The sequence below is a fragment of the Corvus kubaryi genome, unplaced genomic scaffold (genome assembly GCF_017639235.1).
Source record: "Corvus kubaryi isolate FWS band 111438036 unplaced genomic scaffold, C.kubaryi_AGA036_p1.0 split3-131, whole genome shotgun sequence".
Taxonomy (NCBI): Eukaryota; Metazoa; Chordata; class Aves; order Passeriformes; family Corvidae; genus Corvus; species Corvus kubaryi.
The window spans coordinates 4,906,076-4,921,502 of NW_024582083.1; the positions used below are offsets into that span (position 1 = coordinate 4,906,076).

The window sequence follows — 15,427 nt, forward strand, 5'->3', positions numbered from 1 at the left end:
ATATCTCAACTCTGAAAGGAGTATTTTCCATCAGCTTCGATTCTTAGACTCATATTCCCATCATCTATTCCTTTACATCCTGGAGGAAAAAGACAACTTGTTCTCATTTAATGTGGCAAGGGACATTGTTTTGTTGAAGGTCTGTTTATCCACATCTTGTAATTTCTTTGTCTATTAAACTAATTCTTTCAATTTTTTTTATTTATTGTGTGCTGCAGCTATAATCTACATGACTATGCTTCTACCTATGGCTCTGTTTCAAGTAAGTCTATAAAACAAATGTAGCCCCATGATAGTCTGGTGAAGTGCTGGCTTTCTTAGTAGTAGTTTCCAAGGTTTCAGTGGGTTATTTCAAAGAATACAAGCTTTAAAAAACCTACAAAACCCACAAAAAATTGGCCTCAGCAGCTATTCCTGTACAGTGATTGCTACCTCAACATTTGTATATATGAAAATGAGACATCTGGTTCTCTAAAGAGTGGCAAGGAGCTGTATAGCAGAGTTTGATTAGAGGAATACCTTGTTTAATACTGTCTTTTCTTTTTTGGAAAAATATGGTTTGTAACTAATAGCGTGGCATATTTAAATATGGTAGGCACTAAACAATAAGTTATGTGATATATTTATTTTTCTTACCTACTCAGGCAAGCAGGCCGAGAAAAACACACCTTACCCTCCTACTGATCCACAGTAACACAATTATTTAAAAAAACTGAACTTATCATGAACTGCAACAACTACCCAAAGAAATTTTGAAAGACAGGAATTACTATGATTTTTCAAGACAAGATCATTGAATGCACCAACTGGTTTCCTTAAACACTGTTAATATAAAAATAGAATTACATATTTATTATATATTATAATACTATTATATTTATTTCTATTTTATTACTTTATATTTATATGATTTATAATATGTTATAAATATTATATATTTTTCTACATTAAGGGGATATATATAGAAAAATCTTATATACATGTACAATGGCCCTAATTTAGCAAAACTCTTACCATTAACTTAGAATTGACCATGTAGTAAAAGCACTCTCAATATCTTCAAGTAAACTACCCATATTCATGAAGTTAGGAATTTATTTAGATGACCTACTGAACAGAGAAATTAATCATTTGTAGTTTTTGAGAGCCCACTGAAAAACTGAGTTTAGTAGAGAAAAAGCTGTTAACAAAAGAAACACTGGAACATCCTCTAGAACGCTGCAGTAGGAATGTGTTTTCTATTTAACTGCCTGGGACTTTTCCACAGATGAAAAGTTGAGTTTATATAATTCCATCTGGGAAAAAATAATCCAATAAAGGAGCAAGCCCTCAGCTAGAGGATGCTAGAGTCAATATCAATGCCATTTTTAGAAACTTTGCACATGTTCAACTTCTTCATAGGATTTTATTGCAACACTCAATATTACCAGCATTAGACAAAGTATCTGTGACAGCATTATCAGCACTAGAAAAGGTCTCATATGCACATATACTGACATAACTGAATTTTTGTGGGCTTTATTTCTGTCTTCTGTTTTGAAAATATTTCTCCATCCTTTCAATGACTTTCTCTGTAATACACAAGAAGTATTTTTATTCAAAAAACCCACAAAAGAACACCTGAGAAAAGCATTTGGAACTTTTGTTCCAAATATTGTCATATATGTAAATTTTGTTCCAGCAAGAAATGTGGTGTCTGATTTTTAGTTAATATAAATATTTTTCAATGAGACACACACAGGCTGTCTCAGTTACATAGCACTCAGACGTACTAAGAGGATCACAACAGCTGCTTTATTCTTTAGGGTAGTCAGCTGAACCAAAAATTCTTGGAAAGAGATAGAAATGAGAAAGTCTCCTAAGGTGAAACCTAATGGCTACTGCTTTTCGTGTTCTTCCTGCTGTGCAGTTGTGGCGCAGAAGACAGGCTTCATGACAGCCACAAGCCCCTGTCCTCTGTAGCCCTGTGCTCTGGGTGCTCTCACAGCACAGTGACACAAACTTTGGGTTCCAGGCACCCAAAATAAATTTAAGATTTTAGTTTAAATTCTTTGCTGGTATAAAGTAATGCAGCATTACCAGAGTCAGTAAAGCTTTGCCTGTTTACACCAGTGGAGAAATTGTTCCCCTCTGTAGAGAGATCTTGGAGTTCAGCTATCATGGAAGACTGATTTCCTGTCAATAATAAATGTCCTCAGTATCCTACACAAGTCTTCAGTTTATTGCCTCTGGACATTTTTTAATAGCTGCAAGTCTCAAGATGGAAGCAGATTTTTATGCTTTATTTTGAAGGGTAAGGGTTGTTCAGAAAAGATACTTCCTGAGCTGCCCAGGGAAAACACTATTATAACACTAGCATGGTTCAACCTATCAGCCTAACTTGCGTAAGAAAAGAAACTTATTTCTTTATAACTTGTCTTTCATTTTCACATCCATTTGTTCAAAGACATCTGAAAGTCCCTGAGCACTGACCTGAATAAAATGAAGAAGGAGGCTAATAGAGTGTTCACCTACAGTATTGTTTCCTCTCTTGTTATTAGATGGATATGACCCTGTCTTTGATCTTCCTACAGATGGTACAGCCAAGGGTGCCTAGAATAAAGAGTGTCACACTCCTCCTAGGAGGAAAGAAAGAAAGAGGAGTAGAGCGGGAATATGCACAAGCAAGAAAATGGCCACTCTGGTAATTACAAGTGACAAAGATAAATGAGTATGAATGTGTGAACATGTTCCTCAGTGGGTCCTTAAATAGGTAGAAAATGTAAAAATGCAGCATGGGAGTTGATGAAAGCAAGGTGAAATGATACTGAAATAAACCCAGGACTTTCTCTTTGATTCAGTAACCCTGTAAGGGAAGTGATTAAAGAAATATTTTTAGGGTTTTTCTCTCTCTTGGTGGTTCTTTATATATCTTAACACACTGCTTATTTTTCAAGGGTATAGCTCCTCATTTCTGACTGCTTGTCAAACACTGAGCTTATGTCTATTGTCAAATAACAGTGAAACGGCTGCTGTTTATAGAGACACATGACAAGGAGTAAGGTAACCAGCTCCGACGCGTAAGGAAGAGCTTCCCTGGGAAGGACAAGCTACTTATTTGACTAAATAAATACATTATCTTCTTTCATGTGTTTATCCCAGTGTCTTGTTGGTTCATTGCTCAGGTATTTAGGTTTTGGACTATGCAATCAAGAATTTGAATGAAGGAAGAACTATTGCCTCCTCTCCTTGACATTAGAGAGAAATGTTACTATGGCTTCTTTCCTTCCCCCCTCGCCCCACTCCCCCCCCCCCCCCAAAGATTTTTAAACTAAAATTACTGGTCAAATATGTACTAAAAAACATGCATTGCTGCTTTGGGTCATGGATGGCTTCATACTGTGTTGGTACTATGGACTCATCACATCTATTTCTGAGCATAGGTTTTTCTGAATCTGATTAGGAAAACCTCCAAAGGAAAAAAAAGTTATGCTTACAATTTTTGTGGATGTGATTCAAGAGACAATACAGAAAAGAAGGACTAATTTGCTCTTCTTGACACTTTCTATAGCTTCCACTATTTCTGTGTATAAGCATTGAAGTGGTACATCAGCACTTTAAGCTGACAGCCACAGGACACTCTATCTATCCCATGGCTCACACAGCCCTGGGTGCAGCAGTATTTCTATTCCCACATACTTGTGATGCCAGGCTGTAACTGACATCTGGAAGAAGAAGAAAGTGCTAAAGCTTTGTCTCCAGAATTTGTCTAAAATACATCATTAAGAATCAGAATCAAATACTGGATCCAGGTACTTTGCTTAGCTCTGCTACTGGCTTAGTTTGTGACTTTGGTTGCATCCCTTTATCTATATGGTTCAAGTATCCTTTACTGTCTCTGCTTCAAGAACAAAAGATTAATATTTCTACACACACCTACACATACATAGAAGCGTCGTGATGTTCAAAGGTTTTTTCGAGGTCTTCAGGTAAAAATCGCTTCCCACAAAATTCAGGAAAGCATTTCCACACATCTTCAGCTGAATATATTTAGGATGGCATTTGGTTTGGCATTATTTATAATTTACAGTGTTTCTTTATTGTTTTTAAGGTAAATACATCAAAATCATATGGACCCAAATAAGACCTCTGGTGGTGAGTGTGATTAAAAACTGAAATATGAGCCTATTCACTCATACCATCTGTTTTGTTAACCCTCCAGAAGGGAGAAGCAGTTCTACTTAGTGATTAAAGTGTATGACAGATAATTTTATCTGCACATTTCCTGATTGATTAAAAAGTAGGGAAATATATAATCAAGTAGTTAGGAAGTATATTTGCTTCTAAAAATAAACTGTCAGAAATATCAGAATTATTTTGGAACAGCAGAAGTTTTTGAAACCTGAAATGTCTTGATTATCCCCTAGCATGTTGATTCTTCCACTTGGAGAACATAAAGGTATATCTTATAAATGTGCACCTCTCATAAGAGAATCTTAAAAGCCTCTCTCCCATATGGCAGGGACTAAGGGGGAAAATGTCAATGCTTCTTCTTTAAGCAACAAATAATTATGGCACTAAATGAAACAAAGGTAACTTAGCAACAAGGTATTCATTTTCTCATCTAGCATTTTCTAAAAAATTCCTACTGAGGCCAGCCCATGAGCCTTGTGCTATTTATCTGCTTACTTGCATTTGAAGCATTCCAATTCTTTTTTAGTGGTGTCGTCTGTGAAAAGCCAACAAAATATGAACAGTGATTATCAACTTGAAGCGCAAAGGGAAGACCTTGAAATAGTGTTAACTCCAGTATTTCAGTGCTCTGTAGATACAGCTTTTCTAAAGCTGGATGAATCACTTGTAGCAAGTAAGCTTTTTCACTAAATGTAGTCCTCTACATGTTTATGAAGTGTCAGTAAACAGACTGACTTTGAAATTAATGTGCACATTTTAAAGTGTTTGATAAAGGCCTTATCCAAAGACTAAAGAATGGATGGAAACACTCCTACTGACTTCTCTTGACAGAGGCCAAATACAGTGTGCAAACATATTTTGTTTGATGGATTGTTCACTAGCTGTTTACTGCAAGTATTGTTTAGGAATATAATTAATGCCATTCAATGTGGGTTTATAGCAAGTAAGTCTTGTCAAACCAGCCTTTTACAAATTTCCCTCAGAAAGGTAACTATATCTTTGAATTATTACTGAGGCATTTAGCATGTATGAATGAGGCATTAATGTATGAATATATAATTTTAATGTATTTAATAACTAAAAATCTGACAAAAAGATTAATCCTGTAAGATATCAATGAGAAATATGTGGTTAAATCAACCATAATTAACATGCTGATGAAAACATAACCCATAAATGGGAAATTGTTATTAAATGAGTTTTACTTAGGGAGTTGCTGCAAGCTTTTGGTATTGAATCCAAAGTTATTCAATACCTTTCTCAACAGTTTTATGTTAAATTATAGATAGATAGATAGATAGATAGATAGATAGAATCGGTAGAATTTATGCAGGACATGAAGCATGGTAGTGAGTTTAAAAGATGAGTATTTGTCTCTCCTAAAATGATGAGGCAGTTTAATAGACATTTGTAATCATAATGACAAAATTTTTGCATAAAGAAAAAAAACCCAACAAAACACAGAATGAGAACTAGATCACCAGAATGGGAAATAAGTTTACTGAAAACAACTGTGGGAGTCAGTGGTCAGTGGACATGTAAGTGAAGCCAAGTCGGGAAGGCACGGAGTTTGGCTGTGTGATCAGTGCTGCTGGAATCAAGCTATATTGCTCCACACAGATCTGGGGCTCGCTTGTAAAAGCGAAGAAGGTACAAAGCAGAGCCAGAAATATTATCTACATACTGCACAAAAATGACTTGCTCTGCAATACTTCAGAAGTGGCACTTGTTTGGAATGGCAGAAGTAAGATTGAAAGGTGGCCTGAATGAAGTGTGTTAGCAGCGCCATTGGATATTGGCTTATTTTCATTAGAGGTAAGTCATAAGAAGAACCAGTGACAGGAAACTGAAGGAATATAAATGCAAACAAGAATTTGGCCACCTTTTACAATATTTTACTTTTATTTTAAACAGTGCAAATTATGAGCCACTGGAACAAAGCCACCAAAGAAAACAATGAGTACACCAAAGTAAGTACTAGCCAAACCCATCTGTTGTCTGTGGCAGAAAGGTAAAAAAGTAAAAGATATGGTTTAATTAGGCAGTGGCTTCATTAACTTAACTCAGCTGGGATCTATATCAGCAACAAATCACACAGTGAAGCTCATGAGCCTACTTTGAGTTGTTTCTGCTTGTCAAAGCCTCTGTTTGTGCTTGATTGTCAAGGCAGTGCTGGTGCCAGACTGAACCTCTGCCAGAATGAAGAGGAAGCTGGAAGAAGGAGTGCTATTTTCTCTCTGCTCTGAGTAGTAAATCTCCCTGAATCTTGTTTCATAGGATACAGAAATAATTCCATGAAGTATAGGATAACCTTCATGGGAGATACTAGCAATAAGTTTGGTCAACTTGCCCCTGCCTGCAGTTAGTTGCCGAAGAGATAACATTACCATTTTTAGTGAAAAGCTGAGGCATTTTCACTCTCTGGTCTATATAAGTGAGATATAATGACTTGTCATATACTGGAGATCAGATTAGACCATCTGACGATTCCTTCTGGCCTCAGGTTTTATGAGTCCTTCACAATCCACTTTGTGTGCTGCCTCATTGGTCCTGTGAATCACATGTTACTGCTCCTGTTCCCTGGTTTTTATGACTGTGACCTTTATAAAGAGGAGTTCTTGAATAATTTAATGGAAAGGGGGAAAAGTGTGAAAGCAATCTAAAGAAAGGTAAATGAGCAAGAGATAAGAAAGCCTCAAAAATGTTAGGACATTTTAAACCTATTTACAGAGCATAATAGTCTGCCTGCATATAGAGACACCAGATTTTAAACATGTTTTCTTTCCTGAAGGAAAGGTATTGGTGGAATGGTGTCGAATCACTCATAATGCAGCATCTTTTAGGACATTTTTACTCTTGCTTTAATATTGTTGTTTCCTTAAATTCCAGGCCCACATACATGATTTCACACAGCTCCAGGAAATCTTAAATTATGTTTAGTAGTTAATACCTCTAACTAAACAGTGCCTTTTGGGCTTTTTCTGCTACATGAAATGATAGTGTGTTCTCAGAATGCTTCCTAGATATCCCTGGTTGTTCTGAAAATAATTTGCTACAGATCTTTAAATGGTATGACACTTTTCCCCAGGTACAATAAACTAACTCTGATGGTGTGTGTAGTGGTAAGAGTTTCTGTTCCATCTGTTTGCTGTTTCCAGGGAGTTTACCCCAAATGGGAATGTTACTGAAGAAATCCCTGTGCATGTCCATACACGTATATAACAACTGAGTTTTTATGTATTGCTTATGTTACTGTGCCAATGGAGAGGCCTCCTCTTGTGCTTCATGTGGCTATGGAAATGCCACCCATGAGATAGCCTTCAGCTTGACTGGTTTAATGCTTTTTAAAATTTCTTTCATTTTTTTTTTCTTCACCAAGCAATGTTAGCATTGGAAAAGCTCAGTTTTGTGATAGGTACCTTTATTTTATTTTCTAGAGTTATCAGAGCGTTCTTTCATTTTTTTTACTGCTCTGACTGGAACATTTTGAATCAATGCTATCACTGAGTAGCTACATTATCTGATGAGTTTTTAATTTTTTCTGAAAGTGGACATGGCTGATTTCTATGGAGAAACCTTGTGTATCTTAATGAATCTCAAAATCAGTTTCTTTCCAAGATGAATATACTAATTACATTGTTTTACTTTCTACATTTTGGTCAATTACAGCCATAAAATTTTCTTTTGTGAATACAGTATCTCAAGGACTGTGAACAAAAATGAAGTGGCAGCTTCTCCAAGGAATTGTGTCATAGTGCAAATGCTTCTCTGGTAATAAGTCAAAAGTGATATAAACACTAATCTTCAGAAAAAAATAAGTTCTTAAGTCTGGTTTCAGTGACACACGAAAGTCTGTGTGCTTTGAAAGTCTGTGTTACTATATATTTTGATTTTTGCCTTTAAACAAAACAACAGATCAAGAATAATTTCTCCTCGTCTGAATAAAAGAGTACATAAAAAAAAAATCCCTGATAGATACTCTTAGGCTTTCTGATCTATAGACAGCAAGGGTGATTAAATCTTTACAATATGTTGCGTTAGTTTTGGTTATAATATATCTTATCTTATACTAATACCATAAGATGACATTTATTTATATAAAAAAGTGAATTTATGAGGAGGCTATAATTGTTTCCTTTTTATATATCTACAATGCAAAGCTATGAGATGTGTAAATACAGTTAAACATCTTAAATGCAAATGTATACCCTTGTAGCTACACTACAGAGGGGAATAGGCACACTTTTAATGTAGTTTGGCTTCACAGTAATGCAAATATCTTTATAAAAATATTTATAAGAAGCATGAACATGTTTTCGTATCACATGGGCTTTACATTAACTCAAGATTTAAGTTCAGCAAGATACACCACAACCATTGTGGCATCCAGTGTTAGCCGTGTTAGCAAACACTTAACTTTCAATGAAGGTAAAGTGGGTTAGATGCTGAATCAATATTTGTGCTTCTGCTGTTCTTGCAAACCTTCTGGTAATTATTTAATTTCTAAATACATGCAATTTCTGTCACACCAAGATTAGAAATCAAATGAAATAGAGGGCTGGTGAACCAACTGTGTTAAAAAACCCAAAAACTTTTAATGAGATTTTAAAAATGTAATGTGATTAAAATTCAATATGTAAAACTTGACCAAAATGACAGATTTTCTTAATCAATGTGAGACAGATAATTGGCCTTATCCAAGTTATTCTACTATATAACAAAGATTGTCCTCATCAAAAAATAAAAATCACAAAGAAATTCAGTTGAACATTCACCTTCTCCCCTGTTACATAGAAAATAAGAGGCTAGATAAGGAGCTTATAAAATGAAGAGTGAAAATGAGTAAGGGGTAACAAAAAGTTAAAAAAACCCCCATGACCAACTAACAAATTTCTAATCATTTTTTATCATTTGGTAACAAAGTAATTAAGAACAAATTTCCTTGTACCACAGAGATGGAAGGTTTATTTTCAAATTAAGCTGTTATTCACTTTTTTAGAAAAGATGGTAAAATCAGGTCTGAGGTCTTCCTTTGAAGAGTAGAGAATACCTATAGGAAAATCATTACATTAAGGAATAGATCTACCATTTTGGCAGTGTTCTCTAACACACTTATTAAGCATCCCGTCAAACCCCGTTCTGCTCATCTTTCCATCTGGTGACAAAATGATACCTTTCCCTCTTTCACTTCCACTTTAGCATTACAGTAAACTGCAGTGTGGCTTCAGACACTAGGATGTCAAACTGCTGTATATTAAGCTGGGCTGTGAATGAAGATGAATGCATGTCTCAGCAGAAGGGTCAGGCATAAGAGACAAATTAGAGATTGTTTTTCCTTTCCCTGGCAGCAGAATCTGCCCTCTGTTTTCACAAGGGACCTTAGAAATGGAATTTAGTCACAGAAAAAACTAGAGAAATATGGTAAATCAAGCCCATGGAGTACCATCTCACTTTTCCTCACACTGAGGGTCACTTGTACAGGGTAACTTTAATGAACTCAGTCAGGAAGGCACATTCTGGTCTTTAACATATATGAATGCTTACTGTAGACATAGGAATCCATATGTGGCATGCACTGGACATGTTATGAGGGAGATCAGAATAACAGACAAATGGAACTCTTGTGAGTTTATAACTCAGTATGCTTGAAAAAATTGCTATGACAGAATAATCTGTACCCTCAGTGGGTGGGGGAGGTGGGGATGGGAAAATTGAGTAAAGATTTTCCTAATTAGGAATCACCTTTTTTCACAAAACAATTTAGAAACTTCAGAGTAGATTTTGACACCTATCCTCTTATTTTGCAGTAAGATGGTGAATACAGAAGACAGTAATTATGTATGTAGATTTCTTTCTGCTTAAAAAGCATAGGGTTTGTCACTAATGCACCATTGTTACAGAGAACTTTGTACATGTTTTGAACTGCTTTTGTTATGGAAAAAAACTTAATGTAAGTTTTTTGTAATGTAACTTAATCTAAGTTTAATGTTACATTGAAAAAAGGAAATAAAAAGGGATACAAGAAGAGAATTTTGCCTTGCTTTTGTTATAAGAAGTAATTTACATTTGGCTTAAGTCACAAAATTTTACTTTACTCAATTTAAAGAGTGATTGAAGAACAGGCATCTTTGTAAATGATCCCTGAGGTTCCCTCATCTGATGCTGTTTCATCCCTTGGAAGGCTTTGAGAGTGTTTCCAATTGTGATTTGAAGTTGTGCCATCTATTTTACATAACAATTTTTTTTTCTCATTCAGTACTAGTGTTGATGTTTAGGTTTTAGAATCAATTCAGAGCAAATATTTAGGAGAACTTGAGAGACAGGATATAAGTGCCTGACAACAAATATTCAAGTAGTTTTAGTGATCTATGTGATCTATGATCTAGTGATCTATTTCATTCCCCTAATCTATGTGTATTTCTTTCCCTTAGACGGTTCTGCCTTACAAATGCATTTCTATGACCTAATCAATTTCTAAACCTATGTTTAATATTTTAAAAGATGTGTGAATGTTTTTACTGTCTTCCTTAAAAGCAGGTCTGCAGATAACAGTTACTACCAAAAGTAAAATGATATCTCTCAATATATTAAGTAAACTAATCACACTTGACTGAGATTCAGAATTATTTTCTCTCTTTTCATTTTGTCCATTTCAGTATGCATTCTAATCTTGTGATTTAGTGTAGCAATTTAATAATTTTCCTTTATCTAGTTACAAATATGAAATGTGCACTGCACTGATGATGATGATGATGATGATGATGATGATGAATTTTTCAGATTTCTGTATTATCTTAATTGCTTATGAATTGAATCTGTATATTTGAAGTGGGAAGATAGGTTGTTTTAGCCAAGTGAACAAGTTCTTGTTTTTGGTGTACCCTGACAGCACCAGGAGGGTAAAAGAGAACAGTATTTCTGTCACAGAAAAGTATTCATGCTGATCAGTATAACTTCTGTGTGTTGTCCCGCATTTCTGCATTTCCCCATTGTTTTTTTGGTTAAGTTATAACAAATGGGCTTTAGAATATGTTGTACATGGAAAGAAAAGAAAATTATTTCATGGATTCATTAGAAGTACATTGTTACATGATATTCTAGTTTTGAATAAATATTTATACATTAAAATGGTATTACACTTGGTATTTCATTGGCTGTTGCCAGATATAAAACCACCACATTTTGGCATTTGGCCTTTATTAAAAAAGATTCTGGTTGGATAAAATCTCTATGTTTTGAGGTACATAGACTTTGATAGCTAAGTGCCAATGAGATAGAAATATTTAGTATGGTTTGAATATTATTTTGTGTGTCATAACCCAAACTTCTACTTTTTTTATGCTACTGAGCAGTGGATTGTTTTGTAACAATATTAGTGAACATAAAATGGTAGTGAGTTTAGAGAACAAGATAATGAATTATTTATAGTACCAAGATATAGGTGGGGTTTTTTGGTTGTTTTGGGATGGTTTTGTTTGGGTTTTTTTTAAGTTGAACAATTGAGAAGACAATGAAATGTGGTTTTAATTCACAGGTTAAGTGAGCTGGAAAGTTTTCTGGTTTGCTTGGAAATGTACCTATTGGTGGTGACCAGGCAGAATATTGGGTAGAGAGGAGAGTTCCTTAGCCAGAGCCTGTAACAGGCTTACAAATTTCTGTACACAGACAGGCCACCAAGCACAGGCAGAGACCTGCATCTTATTCATACAGCTCATAAACATATACAGTAGAGATGGCAAGCATGAGCTAGCATGAATAGCTAGAAAAAAGACTTAAAGTTTTAGTGGAGATTGAGAAGTTATCAAGGTCAACACATGCATGGTTAGATCCTCAAACTGTGTAGGGACTATGCTGGAATAATATGCAGATATAAGAAGACAACCCAGTCTATGCAGAGTGAAACTGAAACAGAAATTGGGAAAGACAAAAAAAAAGGATTTCAAAGTAACTGGTTTTCATTTAAAACAGAACAAAACAAGAAATGGGTGGTATTGTGATAGAAAATTGGTTTGATAATTTAGAGTCTAAACCTAGAATATGTCTCATTGGTTATGAACAGAAGAAGAGATTTAAGACATGGACTGAATTAAATATCATGAAGTAACAAAATAAAAACCATCTATGATTTTTTCAGCAGTGGTGTTCCTGTTCACCGTGTAGTTTAGATAATGAAATTTAGAGTGGTAGGGTCTAAGTTTTTTTTTTTTTTCCTTTTTCTTTCCCCTTCCCTTTCCCCTCATGTGATTGTCCTTTTGGTTATTATACACTCTTGACATAAGGGCTATCTCCTGGGCAATTCCATTTTCTACTTGTGATGACAGAATGGACAAGATATGCTTGGAAGAACTGGGCTCCACAGAAGAAAAATATGCAGCTAATTATAATAATATTGCAAAACAAATCAATAATTATAATTTTCACAGCATATAAGATCAACCAGGACAAGGAACATAGTCAGCTAGTTAACGTCCTCTTCAGTTCGTATCACTCCACTACAGTGGGACTCTGGATTGGCATCGCACACCTGCGATCACCTTGAATAGCCACTGGATGTCACTGACGATCCACACAAAATCAGCTTAACCCTTTAAGCATTATCTTGCAATGCATGGAAGAGTCAGCAAAAAGGTCACTTACTTCCATGACCTTGGGATGTGAATTGTCTATCACCAACATCTGCAATGACAGATAAATAAGAAACTCTCAAAAGAAATAGAGATGTGATCAACTGCAAGGCACACCATGAGTTAAGATACTTCAAAGAACTATTTGAATGTGAGATGATGGCTACTTATGACTCTCTTAAAAATGTGCAATCAAGCCTTCCTCTGTGTTCCAGTACATAACCACCCAGGTGGGAGGACATCTCTTTTAGTACTGAACTGTGTTCTTTTCACAGTCCATGCAAGATGACTGGAAATTTGGTTTTCTTATTTAAATGTTTCAACAACTCTGGAATCTTTCTGGAAGAACTGCAGGAATTCCTTCCCTTATCTGGGGATTCTAAATTGCCTTACCTGTTTGATGAGAAATAAATAATTTTCCAGCATGTTCCTGATCTCTGAAAGATAAAATTCCCAACAGCAATCCATAGGAGAGAAGTAGATAGTTACCTGCCATAGCAAGAAAAGTAGAGGAATGAGAACAACGTCAAACACAAAGCATTTATATTAACCAACATGTTTTTCTTATAATTGGCAAATTCGTGATAATGATGAACCGGTTCTTTCTGTACTTTACTATTGAGTATATTAAGTGAAGAGCAGTGAGAAGTGTACTTGTCTGTTAGAGAAACGAGGTTCAAAAGCAGATTTTTCAATGTTTTGGTGCCATTGCATTCTATCTGGATTTAAATGGCTTTTTGTTTTTTATCCTCATGACAGAAGATTTATTTTTCTTCAAGCAGAAGCTATCATCTTGAGAAATCTATGTATCAATTAACTAGCTTTTTTCCTCTAACATTTCAGCTTAATGCTTTTCTTGCTGCTTGGCGCCAATGTATCCTTTTGTTTGAGGATGGTATAGAGATAGTGATCAGAGCTTTTAAAGACTCATTTACAGGTAGGATAAGACACAGCACAATGAGCTCTTTTCACTGATACACTTTTAGATAGCTCATTAGCTGTATACTGTGAAGCCAGTTGAATCTTTAAAGAAAACTATATTATATTCTCCAGTTAAAAGTCTGTTTCGTTGCCCTGTTGAAACTGAAAAATTATGTAAAATGTTGCAAGGTGATAGTAATTGTCTCTGGAAGCAAATCAGAAGCAAACAGATAATGATCTAGGAATCAGAATCTTGTCTGGGAGGTGAATAAAAATTATTTTGTTTTAAATCTTCCTTTTTTCATACTGTGTTTCTCAATCGGCTTCATCATCCTATCTCTGACTTTAGACAACACCTATGGAATAAGAAAAGCCAGCTTCCAACCTTGTTCCAGTATAGAGTGTAACAAGGAGCCCATGAGGCATGTTTCCTTCCACAATGAAGAATAAGTATTCTGGCCTCCATGGAGAAAACTTATTCTTCAAAATATATGATTCCACAATATTAACATTGTTTAAATAATAGAACAAATTGCTGCTACTGATTATAAAATTAGCTTGCCTTAACAAAAAAAAAAAAAAAAAAGTCATGATTCTTTCCAGCAGGTGCTCTCCCTGCAATGCATTCTGCCAGATAACTACACACAATATAACAAGAAGTGAAACCTCCATTTACCTTGAGATGAATAATTGAATTATTTGTTCATGAGTGTAATAGCGTAGATTCATCTGTTTTGAGAGGATTTCTTTTGTCAGGTCTTGTATCTATTGCTGTAAAACCTGATGCAGTATGAGTGGGACTTGACAATGATGGGAGATACTCTTGCTTCAACAAGTCTCCTGCATTTGAGTTAGTTGCCTCAGCTGGCTTATTTTTTTCTTCAGAGGAGAAAGAAGGGCACTGCTGGAGGAGATTCAGAGATTCATATTACCATGTCCCTCTACAAATAACTGCAGCACAGTAAGAGTGTTAAAAGAGTAAGTGGGGTACTCCTGGTGTTCACATTGTAAGTTTAACATTGGGTTTTGTTTTGGTGAGGTTTCACTTCACACCTGCTCTAGCTTTTGGTCCTGCTGACTTAGTGTCCATTAATAACTGAAACATGCAAAGTTTATTGTCTTTGGTTCTTCCCATAGCTTGACTTCCTTTAACAGGAATTGAGTTCATGTGCTCAGAGGCAGCTCCATGAAGGCTACACGCTTGATGATGTGCTCACAAACTGAACTAAAAAGTTAATGGGGACCCACTGTAAGGGTACAATAAACCTTTAAATAGATTGTCTGGTTAGTGTAGTGAATGTATATGCCTTATTATCTCTATTTTAAATTATCAAAGATAAATATTGATGCACATATTTAGAATACAATAAAAAAATATGTTCTGTTATATATGCTTTCTTTTGTATTTGTTTTGTTTGCTTGTTTGTTTGTTTGATTGTTTTTCAAATTCAGCAGCTAGATCCACAGGTAAAGCAGTTAGGTTCTCATTTACATCCTGACACTGACTCATTTAATGATGACAGGTAGGAAATTTAGAAGAGCAGACAGTGGATATGAGAATTTTGTTTTGTCTTCTGGGAAGCACGCCAAGAAGGCAAATCCTTTTCCCCTGTAACCTGGTTTCTAGGCTTTGATGTTGCAAGATACAGTCAAACCCATGACATTACATTGAAAAGTAAATAGGATTTTGAAAAACTGTAAAAGAGATT

General features: G+C 35.2%; 1 long non-coding RNA gene across 1 annotated transcript; it reads left to right on the forward strand.

Annotated features, from left to right (window-relative positions):
• The first annotated feature begins 4,089 nt into the window (after nucleotides 1-4,089).
• On the forward strand, nucleotides 4,090-15,107 carry LOC121658238. Its single transcript, XR_006013898.1, has 2 exons — nucleotides 4,090-4,134; nucleotides 6,088-15,107. It is a non-coding gene; the product is annotated as an uncharacterized LOC121658238 (long non-coding RNA).
• Nucleotides 15,108-15,427: the final 320 nt, after the last annotated feature.